Below are 15,499 nucleotides of genomic sequence, written 5' to 3' on the forward strand. Positions count from 1 at the left end.
CAAGAGAGGGCAGTGTCACGCAGACCAATGGAGTGAAGGATTTGCAGTAGGAGAGGATGGTCCACAGTGTCAAAAGCAGCAGAGAGATCAAGTAGAATAAGTAGAGAGTAGTGTCCCTTAGATTTAGCAGCATGGAGGTCATTGCATACTTTTGTAAGGGCAGTTTCAGTGGAGTGGAGAGGACGGAAGCCAGATTGGAATGTGTCAAGTAGTGAGTGTGAGGAAGGAAAGAAAGGAAGTAAGGCGGTTGTAGACAATACGCTCAAGGAGTTTGGAGGCAAAAGGGAGGAGAGAGATGGGTCGGTAGTTGGAGAGAGTGTTTGGATCAAGGGTAGGTTTTTTAAGAATAGGAGAGATGAGTGCGTGCTTGAAGGCAGAGGGGACAGTGCCTGATGAGAGGGAGAGATTGAGAAGGTGGGAAAGATGGGAACAAGCAGAAGAAGAGAGGCAGCGGAGGAGGCGGGAGGGGATAGGGTCAAGTGGGGAGGTGGTGAGGGGACAGGAACGAATGAGGGCCATGACTTCCTCTCCAGATGCTTGGGAGAAAGATGACAGAGTTGGTGCGAGGGATGGGGAGGGTTGGTAAGGGATGGGAGAAGGCTGGTTACTGATGGTCTGGTGTGATGTGATGTCCTGACGTATGGAGTCAATTTTGGATGTGAAGTAAGTGGCAAAGTCAAGAGCAGAGAGTGAGGAAGGGAGACGAGGTGTAGGTGGGCAGAGGAGTGAGTTGAGAGTGGCAAAGAGGCGCCGGGGGTTGGAAGACTGGGAGGAGATGAGGTTCTTGAAGTATGACCGTTTAGCAAGAGAAAGGGCAGCACTGAAGGATGAGAGCATAAGTTTGAAATGGAGGAAATCTGCCTTAGAGCGTGATTTCCTCCAGTGTCGCTCAGCAGTACGTGAGCATTTTTGCAGATATCTGGTGCATTTGGTGTGCCAGGGTTGAGGTGTTAATTTGCGAGGGTGAATAGTGGTTGGTGGAGCAACAGAGTCAAGAGCAGAAGTAAGAGAAGCATTGTATGTGGAAGTGGCTTGTTCAGGGCATGAGAGAGAGAGAATAGGAGAGAGAAGTGAGTCAAACAGGGAGGAAAGGAATGTGGTGTCAATAGCTTCAATGTTACGCTTAGTGATGGTAGCCTTAGGAGGTAGAGATGGGGAAGCAGAGAGAGATAGGTTAAAGGAGAGCAGGTGGTGGTCAGAGAGGGGAAATGGGGAGTTGGAAAAATCAGAGATATCACAGCGGTGAGTGAAGACCAGATCCAGTGAGCTCCCATTCACATGGGAGGGTGAGGAGGTCCACTGAGAGAGACCAAGTGAGGAGGTGAGGTTAAGGAGTTTAGAGGCAGGGGATTGTGTGGGGATGTCAATAGGGATGTTGAAATCACCTAGGATAATGGTGGGAATGTCAGAAGAGAGGAAGTGGGGAAGCCAGGAAGCAAAGTTGTCGATGAATTTGGAAGCAGTGCCAGGGGGCGGTAAATGACAGCTACTCTAAGATGGACTGGTTGGAAGAGGCGTATGGCGTGGACCTCAAATGTAGAGAATATAAGGGATGGTTCTGGTGGTATGAGTTGGTAGGAGTAACTAGAAGGTAAAAGGACCCCGACACCACCCCCATGGCGACCCCCAGGTCGGGGTGTGTGTGTGAATGTGAGGCCCCCAGCAGAGAGAGCAGCAGCAGAAGTAGTGTCAGAGGGCGTAATCCAAGTTTCAGTAATGGCTAGTAGGTGTAGGGATTTGGAAATGAAAAGGTCATGAGTGGGGACCAGTTTGTTACAAACAGATCTGGCATTCCAGAGTGCACAGGATAGGGGGTATAAGTCTGTGGGAGAGATGTGAATGAGATTATCAGGGTTGCTGTAGCGATGAGGTGGGATTAACTTTGAGGGCAGGGATGATGAGAGAGTAGTGATGGTACGAGTGCCTGAGCTAGGAGGGGAAACTGCAGGAGGTGGGCAGGGAGGGAGGTCAGTGTGATGTGGATGGGGGTGTGGGGAGGTGACAGGGAAGGGAGAGAGGGAGCAGGGCTGAGTTGTGGGGTAGCAGGACCATGGGGCAGAGGTGAATGAAAGTGGGGTAACAGGAAAGGTGGGGGAAGGAAACAGAGGGATGGAGGGGAGACAGAGGAGGGGAGAGAGGAGGAGGTGTAGGAGACTAGGGGGTAAGGATAAAGATACATTATTAGGTAGACACTGAGTGATGTGGGGAGTATAGGAAAGCCTTGACATAGTGATAAGTAGGTGAATAGGTTGAGGGAAAGTGGAAGTAGGAGAGGAGACTGTAAGGGAATCCGAGCAGAAGAATTGCAGAAATGCAGGTGAGAAAAGCAGTGTAGGCTCACGGGGTGTAGATTTAGTTTGAAATGAGTCAAAAGTGTAGATAAAGTGGGTGCAGAAATGTATTTGGAGTGTAAGAAATTAAAGGATTGTGAGAGGTTTAAGTAGCAATGGTAATTATGTTAATTTTTTTAAGTGTTTGCAGGTAAAATTGCATTGGTGCAGCTGTGCATAAAAATCAAAATTACAATAGTACAGATACAAGCATTTGTAGGTGAAATGGATGGTTTTTGAATTGTCCAAGTATGGTTGTTCCGTGCTATTTCATCAGATGCAACAATCAGGAGGTGAGTGATCTGAGGAGTAAGTGACTCACATTTGTTTTTAGTTCTTCAGTTTTTTTGTTTGTTTTGTTTGATTGATGTGCTTCTGTTTTCCTTCTTGTTCACTTCGATTGAACGCTGATTGAACGCTGCTGTTATTTGTCAATTTTATCACGCTTTGATAAAAAGCACGCTTCGATTGAAAATGCACAGCCAAACGGCTTTGCACAGCCTACACCATTGGACTTAAGTAGAAGACTATTACAAGTGAAACCAATAATTGAAATCTGTAACCACACCCCACCCCCTCAAATGCCAGGCAATAAATTACCTTAAAAACAACAACCAGGCATTCCACAAAGATAAAACTGGGTCTATATCATTCAAAACTTTACAAAGTACTTCCAAATCACATACTATGCAATAATGTTTCAATTGTAATTACCCAGCAGAATTAGCTTTGCATGTATAGATATAGGACAGCAGAATATGATGGTAGCTGTAGTCAATTGTAATTACCCAGCAGAATTAGCTTTGCATGTATAGATATAGGGCAGCAGAATATGATGGTAGCTGTAGTCAATTGTAATTACCCAGCAGAATTAGCTTTGCATGTATAGATATAGGGCAGCAGAATATGATGGTAGCTGTAGTCAATTGTAATTACCCAGCAGAATTAGCTTTGCATGTATAGATATAGGGCAGCAGAATATGATGGTAGCTGTAGTCAATTGTAATTACCCAGCAGAATTAGCTTTGCATGTATAGATATAGGGCAGCAGAATATGATGGTAGCTGTAGTCAATTGTAATTACCCAGCAGAATTAGCTTTGCATGTATAGATATAGGGCAGCAGAATATGATGGTAGCTGTAGTCAATTGTAATTACCTGTAGGTGACAAGAAGAGAAGAAACGTCAATTCACAATCGATATCAGCTGAAGATAACGCTGATTGAACGCTGCTGTTATTTGTCAATTTTATCACGCTTTGATAAAAAGCACGCTTCGATTGAAAATGCACAGCCAAACGGCTTTGCACAGCCTACACCATTGGACTGAATTATCATTCAGTATAACATAAATAAGCCTAAGTAAGTAGTACAGAGTTACAGTTACATAAGAAATAGTTATAGTTACATGGGAAACAGTTACAGCCAGCATACATCCCCCTTAGGTCAGTGGACAGTCATCTCCATTTAGAATCAGCAACAACTGAGCTTCCTGGGTAATGGAAAATACTTATGTACTGTGTATTGGAGAAGGTACATGTCTGGGGCTGGGTCTTCTGCTATTGGTCCAGGGGTGGGTCATGTCCAGTACACTGGGGATCATTGGTCAACTCAAACGGTGGGCGATGATTAAGTCCTGAGATGTGATTACTGTTGTTTACATCTGAGTTCCCGCCCCAAGACCAGTCAAACCCACCACAATATCATACAGTAATATACATGAATCCAGTATTGCTGAAAACTTGTTGCCGCAACATGTGACAATATCCTCGCAACCACTGAATTATTACTTATGTGTCCCTGAATGATTTGATCCCACACATGGTATCCTTATGCAGTGTCCTTGATATTTAATGGAACAATACATATATATATATATATATATATATATATATATATACATACACACACAGTTAACCAGTTGTGTAAAGGCTATGTATAACTAGAGATGAGCGGGTTCGGTTTCTCTGAATCCGAACCCGCCAGAACTTCATGTTTTTTTTCACGGGTCCGAGCGACTCGGATCTTCCCGCCTTGCTCGGTTAACCCGAGCGCGCCTGAACGTCATCATGACGCTGTCGGATTCTCGCGAGGCTCGGATTCTATCGCGAGACTCGGATTCTATATAAGGAGCCGCGCGTCGCCGCCATTTTCACACGTGCATTGAGATTGATAGGGAGAGGACGTGGCTGGCGTCCTCTCCATTTAGATTATAAGAGACTGAGAGAGATTTACTGGAGCTGACTAGGAGGAGTACTGTTACTGTAGAAGTGTAGAGACTGAGTGGAGAGAATTTACTAGTGAGGACAGTGCAGTTTACTTTATAATCCGTTCTCTGCCTGAAAAAAGCGATACACAGCACACAGTGACTCAGTCACATACCATATCTGTGTGCACTGCTCAGGCTCAGGCCAGTGTGCTGCATCATCTATTATCTATATATAATATTATATATATCTGTCTGACTGCTCAGCTCACACAGCTTATAATTGTGGGGGAGACTGGGGAGCACTACTGCAGTGCCAGTTATAGGTTATAGCAGGAGCCAGGAGTACATAATATATTATATAGTGAGTGACCACCAGACACACAGTGCAGTTTATTTAATATATCCGTTCTCTGCCTGAAAAAAGCGATACACACAGTGACTCAGTCAGTCACATACCATATCTGTGTGCACTGCTCAGGCTCAGGCCAGTGTGCTGCATCATCTATTATCTATATATAATATTATATATATCTGTCTGACTGCTCAGCTCACACAGCTTATAATTGTGGGGGAGACTGGGGAGCACTACTGCAGTGCCAGTTATAGGTTATAGCAGGAGCCAGGAGTACATAATATATTATATAGTGAGTGACCACCAGACACACAGTGCAGTTTATTTAATATATCCGTTCTCTGCCTGAAAAAAGCGATACACACAGTGACTCAGTCAGTCACATACCATATCTGTGTGCACTGCTCAGGCTCAGGCCAGTGTGCTGCATCATCTATTATCTATATATAATATTATATATATCTGTCTGACTGCTCAGCTCACACAGCTTATAATTGTGGGGGAGACTGGGGAGCACTACTGCAGTGCCAGTTATAGGTTATAGCAGGAGCCAGGAGTACATAATATATTATATAGTGAGTGACCACCAGACACACAGTGCAGTTTATTTAATATATCCGTTCTCTGCCTGAAAAAAGCGATACACACAGTGACTCAGTCAGTCACATACCATATCTGTGTGCACTGCTCAGGCTCAGGCCAGTGTGCTGCATCATCTATTATCAATATATAATATTATATATATCTGTCTGACTGCTCAGCTCACACAGCTTATAATTGTGGGGGAGACTGGGGAGCACTACTGCAGTGCCAGTTATAGGTTATAGCAGGAGCCAGGAGTACATAATATATTATATAGTGAGTGACCACCAGACACACAGTGCAGTTTATTTAATATATCCGTTCTCTGCCTGAAAAAAGCGATACACACAGTGACTCAGTCAGTCACATACCATATCTGTGTGCACTGCTCAGGCTCAGGCCAGTGTGCTGCATCATCTATTATCTATATATAATATTATATATATCTGTCTGACTGCTCAGCTCACACAGCTTATAATTGTGGGGGAGACTGGGGAGCACTACTGCAGTGCCAGTTATAGGTTATAGCAGGAGCCAGGAGTACATAATATATTATATAGTGAGTGACCACCAGACACACAGTGCAGTTTATTTAATATATCCGTTCTCTGCCTGAAAAAAGCGATACACACAGTGACTCAGTCAGTCACATACCATATCTGTGTGCACTGCTCAGGCTCAGGCCAGTGTGCTGCATCATCTATATATATTATATATCTGTCTGACTGCTCAGCTCACACAGCTTATAATTGTGGGGGAGACTGGGGAGCACTACTGCAGTGCCAGTTATAGGTTATAGCAGGAGCCAGGAGTACATATTATATTAAAATTAAACAGTGCACACTTTTGCTGCAGGAGTGCCACTGCCAGTGTGACTGACCAGTGACCTGACCACACTGACCACCAGTATAGTTAGTAGTATACTTATATTGTGATTGCCTGAAAAAGTTAAACACTCGTCGTGTGACTTCACTTGTGTGTTTTTTTTTTTTTTATTCTATAAAAATAAAACTCATTCTGCTGACAGACAGTGTCCAGCAGGTCCGTCATTATATAATATATAATATATACCTGTCCGGCTGCAGTAGTGATATATATATATTTTTTATATCATTTATCATCCAGTCGCAGCAGACACAGTACGGTAGTTCACGGCTGTGGCTACCTCTGTGTCTCTGCACTCGGCAGGCAGTCCGTCCATAATTGTAATACCACCTAACCGTGGATTTTTTTCATTCTTCTTTATACATACATAGTTACATAGACATCTTCTCTTTATCAACCAGTCTATATTAGCTGCAGACACAGTACAGTACGGTAGTTCACGGCTGTGGCTACCTCTGTGTCTGCACTCGGCAGGCAGTCCGTCCATAATTGTATACCACCTAACCGTGGTTTTTTTTCATTCTTCTTTATACATACATAGTTACATAGACATCTTCTCTTTATCAACCAGTCTATATTAGCTGCAGACACAGTACAGTACGGTAGTTCACGGCTGTGGCTACCTCTGTGTCTGCACTCGGCAGGCAGTCCGTCCATAATTGTATACCACCTAACCGTGGATTTTTTTCAGTCTTCTTTATACATACATAGTTACATAGACATCTTCTCTTTATCAACCAGTCTATATTAGCTGCAGACACAGTACAGTACGGTAGTTCACGGCTGTGGCTACCTCTGTGTCTGCAGTCGGCAGGCAGTCCATAATTGTATACTAGTATCCATCTCCATTGTTTACCTGAGGTGCCTTTTAGTTGTGCCTATTAAAATATGGAGAACAAAAATGTTGAGGTTCCAAAATTAGGGAAAGATCAAGATCCACTTCCACCTCGTGCTGAAGCTGCTGCCACTAGTCATGGCCGAGACGATGAAATGCCAGCAACGTCGTCTGCCAAGGCCGATGCCCAATGTCATAGTACAGAGCATGTCAAATCCAAAACACCAAATATCAGAAAAAAAAGGACTCCAAAACCTAAAATAAAATTGTCGGAGGAGAAGCGTAAACTTGCCAATATGCCATTTACCACACGGAGTGGCAAGGAACGGCTGAGGCCCTGGCCTATGTTCATGGCTAGTGGTTCAGCTTCACATGAGGATGGAGGCACTCAGCCTCTCGCTAGAAAAATGAAAAGACTCAAGCTGGCAAAAGCAGCACAGCAAAGAACTGTGCATTCTTCGAAATCCCAAATCCACAAGGAGAGTCCAATTGTGTCTGTTGCGATGCCTGACCTTCCCAACACTGGACGTGAAGAGCATGCGCCTTCCACCATTTGCACGCCCCCTGCAAGTGCTGGAAGGAGCACCCGCAGTCCAGTTCCTGATAGTCAGATTGAAGATGTCAGTGTTGAAGTACACCAGGATGAGGAGGATATGGGTGTTGCTGGCGCTGGGGAGGAAATTGACCAGGAGGATTCTGATGGTGAGGTGGTTTGTTTAAGTCAGGCACCCGGGGAGACACCTGTTGTCCGTGGGAGGAATATGGCCGTTGACATGCCAGGTGAAAATACCAAAAAAATCAGCTCTTCGGTGTGGAGGTATTTCACCAGAAATGCGGACAACAGGTGTCAAGCCGTGTGTTCCCTTTGTCAAGCTGTAATAAGTAGGGGTAAGGACGTTAACCACCTCGGAACATCCTCCCTTATACGTCACCTGCAGCGCATTCATAATAAGTCAGTGACAAGTTCAAAAACTTTGGGTGACAGCGGAAGCAGTCCACTGACCAGTAAATCCCTTCCTCTTGTAACCAAGCTCACGCAAACCACCCCACCAACTCCCTCAGTGTCAATTTCCTCCTTCCCCAGGAATGCCAATAGTCCTGCAGGCCATGTCACTGGCAATTCTGACGAGTCCTCTCCTGCCTGGGATTCCTCCGATGCATCCTTGCGTGTAACGCCTACTGCTGCTGGCGCTGCTGTTGTTGCCGCTGGGAGTCGATGGTCATCCCAGAGGGGAAGTCGTAAGCCCACTTGTACTACTTCCAGTAAGCAATTGACTGTTCAACAGTCCTTTGCGAGGAAGATGAAATATCACAGCAGTCATCCTACTGCAAAGCGGATAACTGAGGCCTTGGCATCCTGGGTGGTGAGAAACGTGGTTCCGGTATCCATCATTACTGCAGAGCCAACTAGAGACTTGTTGGAGGTACTGTGTCCCCGGTACCAAATACCATCTAGGTTCCATTTCTCTAGGCAGGCGATACCGAAAATGTACACAGACCTCAGAAAAAGAGTCACCAGTGTCCTAAAAAATGCAGCTGTACCCAATGTCCACTTAACCACGGACATGTGGACAAGTGGAGCAGGGCAGGGTCAGGACTATATGACTGTGACAGCCCACTGGGTAGATGTATGGACTCCCGCCGCAAGAACAGCAGCGGCGGCACCAGTAGCAGCATCTCGCAAACGCCAACTCTTTCCTAGGCAGGCTACGCTTTGTATCACCGCTTTCCAGAATACGCACACAGCTGAAAACCTCTTACGGCAACTGAGGAAGATCATCGCGGAATGGCTTACCCCAATTGGACTCTCCTGTGGATTTGTGGCATCGGACAACGCCAGCAATATTGTGTGTGCATTAAATATGGGCAAATTCCAGCACGTCCCATGTTTTGCACATACCTTGAATTTGGTGGTGCAGAATTTTTTAAAAAACGACAGGGGCGTGCAAGAGATGCTGTCGGTGGCCAGAAAAATTGCGGGACACTTTCGGCGTACAGGCACCACGTACAGAAGACTGGAGCACCACCAAAAACTACTGAACCTGCCCTGCCATCATCTGAAGCAAGAAGTGGTAACGAGGTGGAATTCAACCCTCTATATGCTTCAGAGGTTGGAGGAGCAGCAAAAGGCCATTCAAGCCTATACAATTGAGCACGATATAGGAGGTGGAATGCACCTGTCTCAAGTGCAGTGGAGAATGATTTCAACGTTGTGCAAGGTTCTGATGCCCTTTGAACTTGCCACACGTGAAGTCAGTTCAGACACTGCCAGCCTGAGTCAGGTCATTCCCCTCATCAGGCTTTTGCAGAAGAAGCTGGAGACATTGAAGGAGGAGCTAACACGGAGCGATTCCGCTAGGCATGTGGGACTTGTGGATGCAGCCCTTAATTCGCTTAACAAGGATTCACGGGTGGTCAATCTGTTGAAATCAGAGCACTACATTTTGGCCACCGTGCTCGATCCTAGATTTAAAGCCTACCTTGGATCTCTCTTTCCGGCAGACACAAGTCTGCTGGGGTTGAAAGACCTGCTGGTGACAAAATTGTCAAGTCAAGCGGAACGCGACCTGTCAACATCTCCTCCTTCACATTCTCCCGCAACTGGGGGTGCGAGGAAAAGGCTCAGAATTCCGAGCCCACCCGCTGGCGGTGATGCAGGGCAGTCTGGAGCGACTGCTGATGCTGACATCTGGTCCGGACTGAAGGACCTGACAACGATTACGGACATGTCGTCTACTGTCACTGCATATGATTCTCTCAACATTGATAGAATGGTGGAGGATTATATGAGTGACCGCATCCAAGTAGGCACGTCACACAGTCCGTACTTATACTGGCAGGAAAAAGAGGCAATTTGGAGGCCCCTGCACAAACTGGCTTTATTCTACCTAAGTTGCCCTCCCACAAGTGTGTACTCCGAAAGAGTGTTTAGTGCCGCCGCTCACCTTGTCAGCAATCGGCGTACGAGGTTACATCCAGAAAATGTGGAGAAGATGATGTTCATTAAAATGAATTATAATCAATTCCTCCGCGGAGACATTGACCAGCAGCAATTGCCTCCACAAAGTACACAGGGAGCTGAGATGGTGGATTCCAGTGGGGACGAATTGATAATCTGTGAGGAGGGGGATGTACACGGTGATATATCGGAGGGTGAAGATGAGGTGGACATCTTGCCTCTGTAGAGCCAGTTTGTGCAAGGAGAGATTAATTGCTTCTTTTTTGGGGGGGGTCCAAACCAACCCGTCATATCAGTCACAGTCGTGTGGCAGACCCTGTCACTGAAATGATGGGTTGGTTAAAGTGTGCATGTCCTGTTTTGTTTATACAACATAAGGGTGGGTGGGAGGGCCCAAGGACAATTCCATCTTGCACCTCTTTTTTCTTTTCTTTTTCTTTGCATCATGTGCTGATTGGGGAGGGTTTTTTGGAAGGGACATCCTGCGTGACACTGCAGTGCCACTCCTAGATGGGCCCGGTGTTTGTGTCGGCCACTAGGGTCGCTAATCTTACTCACACAGTCAGCTACCTCATTGCGCCTCTTTTTTTCTTTGCGTCATGTGCTGTTTGGGGAGGGTTTTTTGGAAGGGACATCCTGCGTGACACTGCAGTGCCACTCCTAGATGGGCCCGGTGTTTGTGTCGGCCACTAGGGTCGCTAATCTTACTCACACAGTCAGCTACCTCATTGCGCCTCTTTTTTTCTTTGCGTCATGTGCTGTTTGGGGAGGGTTTTTTGGAAGGGCCATCCTGCGTGACACTGCAGTGCCACTCCTAGATGGGCCCGGTGTTTGTGTCGGCCACTAGGGTCGCTAATCTTACTCACACAGCTACCTCATTGCGCCTCTTTTTTTCTTTGCGTCATGTGCTGTTTGGGGTGGGTTTTTTGGAAGGGACATCCTGCGTGACACTGCAGTGCCACTCCTAGATGGGCCCGGTGTTTGTGTCGGCCACTAGGGTCGCTTATCTTACTCACACAGCGACCTCGGTGCAAATTTTAGGACTAAAAATAATATTGTGAGGTGTGAGGTATTCAGAATAGACTGAAAATGAGTGTAAATTATGGTTTTTGAGGTTAATAATACTTTGGGATCAAAATGACCCCCAAATTCTATGATTTAAGCTGTTTTTTAGTGTTTTTTGAAAAAAACACCCGAATCCAAAACACACCCGAATCCGACAAAAAAAATTCGGTGAGGTTTTGCCAAAACGCGTTCGAACCCAAAACACGGCCGCGGAACCGAACCCAAAACCAAAACACAAAACCCGAAAAATTTCAGGCGCTCATCTCTATGTATAACTCATTGTGTAAAGGACAGGTCAGTGCTGTGTAAATCATAAAACCAGAATACATAATACCTATGACATATCACTCTTAATTCAAGTATCAATATCTGGTCTATATTTTATTGAATATAAATACATAGGATTCTGAAGTGCATGAATGTGTGTTAGGCACACAATCAAGAATCTGCATGTCCTTGCTATTGTACCATATCTGGCTTCTTGTTTGTTCTGCCCTCTTTTGTACCAATGACAGTCCAGGATCTTTTGACTCAACACACAGCTCTCAATGGTTCGCGATTTACATTCCCAACAACGGAAAGCCTGTGAGTATTAAACACTACATTGTATGTTCACAATGCTGTTCAAGCAATCTGATATGTTTAAGACACTATTTGATGTGTATTCCTGGAGATACTACATTTGAGTGTGTGTAAGAATAATTTTCTATTTTTGTCACAATATAATATTTATTAACAAATGCATCTTCTACTGTAGTGCGCACAGTAACTTGCCGTTATGGTCATTTGCGCCCTACTGTATCGACGCATGCATCATAGATGCATCCATTAATAAATGCCATAGCGTATTCTAAATATTGAAATATGCAATTTGACTTCGACACATTCTTGAGGTCTCAACAGCAGTAGCTGACTATGTTTACTGAATCAGGACTGACCTCCACATGGCATTCTTCTGGGATGCAGGGGTCCTATATGCCTGGGCACCCAGCAGGCATGGGAACACCTGCACCATGGCATGGACTTGGGTGCAGTTTTCTTCATAAGAAAACCTCACATTGCACCCTGACCTGGTCTTGCCAGGTGCAGATGCAGCATCACTGTCCTCCACACCACTCTCCAGCACCTACTTATCCTCACACTCTTCTTGCTCTGTGTCAGACACAGGCTGCTGCTGGGACTCGGAATCCTCCTCCACCAACCTTCTCCTCTCTGCCCACTCTCCAGGATGCCATGCCTGCTCCAACTCTCTGGTACACCTCTCCAAACAATACACCAACCTCACTCTCTATCACAAACCACTGCCTTCTCCTCTCAAAAATGCCTACTACCTTTCAAAGGGCAAAATGGAGGACTGGGGGTTTATATTAGAGATGAGCGCCTGAAATTTTTCGGGTTTTGTGTTTTGGTTTTGGGTTCGGTTCCGCGGCCGTGTTTTGGGTTCGAACGCGTTTTGGCAAAACCTCACCGAATTTTTTTTGTCGGATTCGGGTGTGTTTTGGATTCGGGTGTTTTTTTCCAAAAACACTAAAAAACAGCTTAAATCATAGAATTTGGGGGTCATTTTGATCCCAAAGTATTATTAACCTCAAAAACCATAATTTACACTCATTTTCAGTCTATTCTGAATACCTCACACCTCACAATATTATTTTTAGTCCTAAAATTTGCACCGAGGTCGCTGTGTGAGTAAGATAAGCGACCCTAGTGGCCGACACAAACACCGGGCCCATCTAGGAGTGGCACTGCAGTGTCACGCAGGATGTCCCTTCCAAAAAACCCTCCCCAAACAGCACATGACGCAAAGAAAAAAAGAGGCGCAATGAGGTAGCTGTGTGAGTAAGATTAGCGACCCTAGTGGCCGACACAAACACCGGGCCCATCTAGGAGTGGCACTGCAGTGTCACGCAGGATGGCCCTTCCAAAAAACCCTCCCCAAACAGCACATGACGCAAAGAAAAAAAGAGGCGCAATGAGGTAGCTGTGTGAGTAAGATTAGCGACCCTAGTGGCCGACACAAACACCGGGCCCATCTAGGAGTGGCACTGCAGTGTCACGCAGGATGGCCCTTCCAAAAAACCCTCCCCAAACAGCACATGACGCAAAGAAAAAAAGAGGCGCAATGAGGTAGCTGACTGTGTGAGTAAGATTAGCGACCCTAGTGGCCGACACAAACACCGGGCCCATCTAGGAGTGGCACTGCAGTGTCACGCAGGATGTCCCTTCCAAAAAACCCTCCCCAAACAGCACATGACGCAAAGAAAAAAAGAGGCGCAATGAGGTAGCTGTGTGAGTAAGATTAGCGACCCTAGTGGCCGACACAAACACCGGGCCCATCTAGGAGTGGCACTGCAGTGTCACGCAGGATGTCCCTTCCAAAAAACCCTCCCCAAACAGCACATGACGCAAAGAAAAAAAGAGGCGCAATGAGGTAGCTGACTGTGTGAGTAAGATTAGCGACCCTAGTGGCTGACACAAACACCGGGCCCATCTAGGAGTGGCACTGCAGTGTCACGCAGGATGTCCCTTCCAAAAAACCCTCCCCAAACAGCACATGACGCAAAGAAAAAAAGAGGCGCAATGAGGTAGCTGACTGTGTGAGTAAGATTAGCGACCCTAGTGGCCGACACAAACACCGGGCACATCTAGGAGTGGCACTGCAGTGTCACGCAGGATGTCCCTTCCAAAAAACCCTCCCCAATCAGCACATGATGCAAAGAAAAATAAAAGAAAAAAGAGGTGCAAGATGGAATTGTCCTTGGGCCCTCCCACCCACCCTTATGTTGTATAAACAAAACAGGACATGCACACATTAACCAACCCATCATTTCAGTGACAGGGTCTGCCACACGACTGTGACTGATATGACGGGTTGGTTTGGACCCCCCCCAAAAAAGAAGCAATTAATCTCTCCTTGCACAAACTGGCTCTACAGAGGCAAGATGTCCACCTCATCTTCACCCTCCGATATATCACCGTGTACATCCCCCTCCTCACAGATTATCAATTCGTCCCCACTGGAATCCACCATCTCAGCTCCCTGTGTACTTTGTGGAGGCAATTGCTGCTGGTCAATGTCTCCGCGGAGGAATTGATTATAATTCATTTTAATGAACATCATCTTCTCCACATTTTCTGGATGTAACCTCGTACGCCGATTGCTGACAAGGTGAGCTCTTTCGGAGTACACACTTGTGGGAGGGCAACTTAGGTAGAATAAAGCCAGTTTGTGCAAGGGCCTCCAAATTGCCTCTTTTTCCTGCCAGTATAAGTACGGACTGTGTGACGTGCCTACTTGGATGCGGTCACTCATATAATCCTCCACCATTCTATCAATGTTGAGAGAATCATATGCAGTGACAGTAGACGACATGTCCGTAATCGTTGTCAGGTCCTTCAGTCCGGACCAGATGTCAGCATCAGCAGTCGCTCCAGACTGCCCTGCATCACCGCCAGCGGGTGGGCTCGGAATTCTGAGCCTTTTCCTCGCACCCCCAGTTGCGGGAGAATGTGAAGGAGGAGATGTTGACAGGTCGCGTTCCGCTTGACTTGACAATTTTGTCACCAGCAGGTCTTTCAACCCCAGCAGACCTGTGTCTGCCGGAAAGAGAGATCCAAGGTAGGCTTTAAATCTAGGATCGAGCACGGTGGCCAAAATGTAGTGCTCTGATTTCAACAGATTGACCACCCGTGAATCCTTGTTAAGCGAATTAAGGGCTGCATCCACAAGTCCCACATGCCTAGCGGAATCGCTCCGTGTTAGCTCCTCCTTCAATGCCTCCAGCTTCTTCTGCAAAAGCCTGATGAGGGGAATGACCTGACTCAGGCTGGCAGTGTCTGAACTGACTTCACGTGTGGCAAGTTCAAAGGGCATCAGAACCTTGCACAACGTTGAAATCATTCTCCAATGCACTTGAGACAGGTGCATTCCACCTACTATATCGTGCTCAATTGTATAGGCTTGAATGGCCTTTTGCTGCTCCTCCAACCTCTGAAGCATATAGAGGGTTGAATTCCACCTCGTTACCACTTCTTGCTTCAGATGATGGCAGGGCAGGTTCAGTAGTTTTTGGTGGTGCTCCAGTCTTCTGTACGTGGTGCCTGTACGCCGAAAGTGTCCCGCAATTTTTCTGGCCACCGACAGCATCTCTTGCACGCCCCTGTCGTTTTTTAAAAAATTCTGCACCACCAAATTCAAGGTATGTGCAAAACATGGGACGTGCTGGAATTTGCCCATATTTAATGCACACACAATATTGCTGGCATTGTCCGATGCCACAAAT

The sequence above is a fragment of the Pseudophryne corroboree genome, chromosome 6 (assembly GCF_028390025.1).
Source record: "Pseudophryne corroboree isolate aPseCor3 chromosome 6, aPseCor3.hap2, whole genome shotgun sequence".
Lineage (NCBI taxonomy): Eukaryota > Metazoa > Chordata > Amphibia > Anura > Myobatrachidae > Pseudophryne > Pseudophryne corroboree.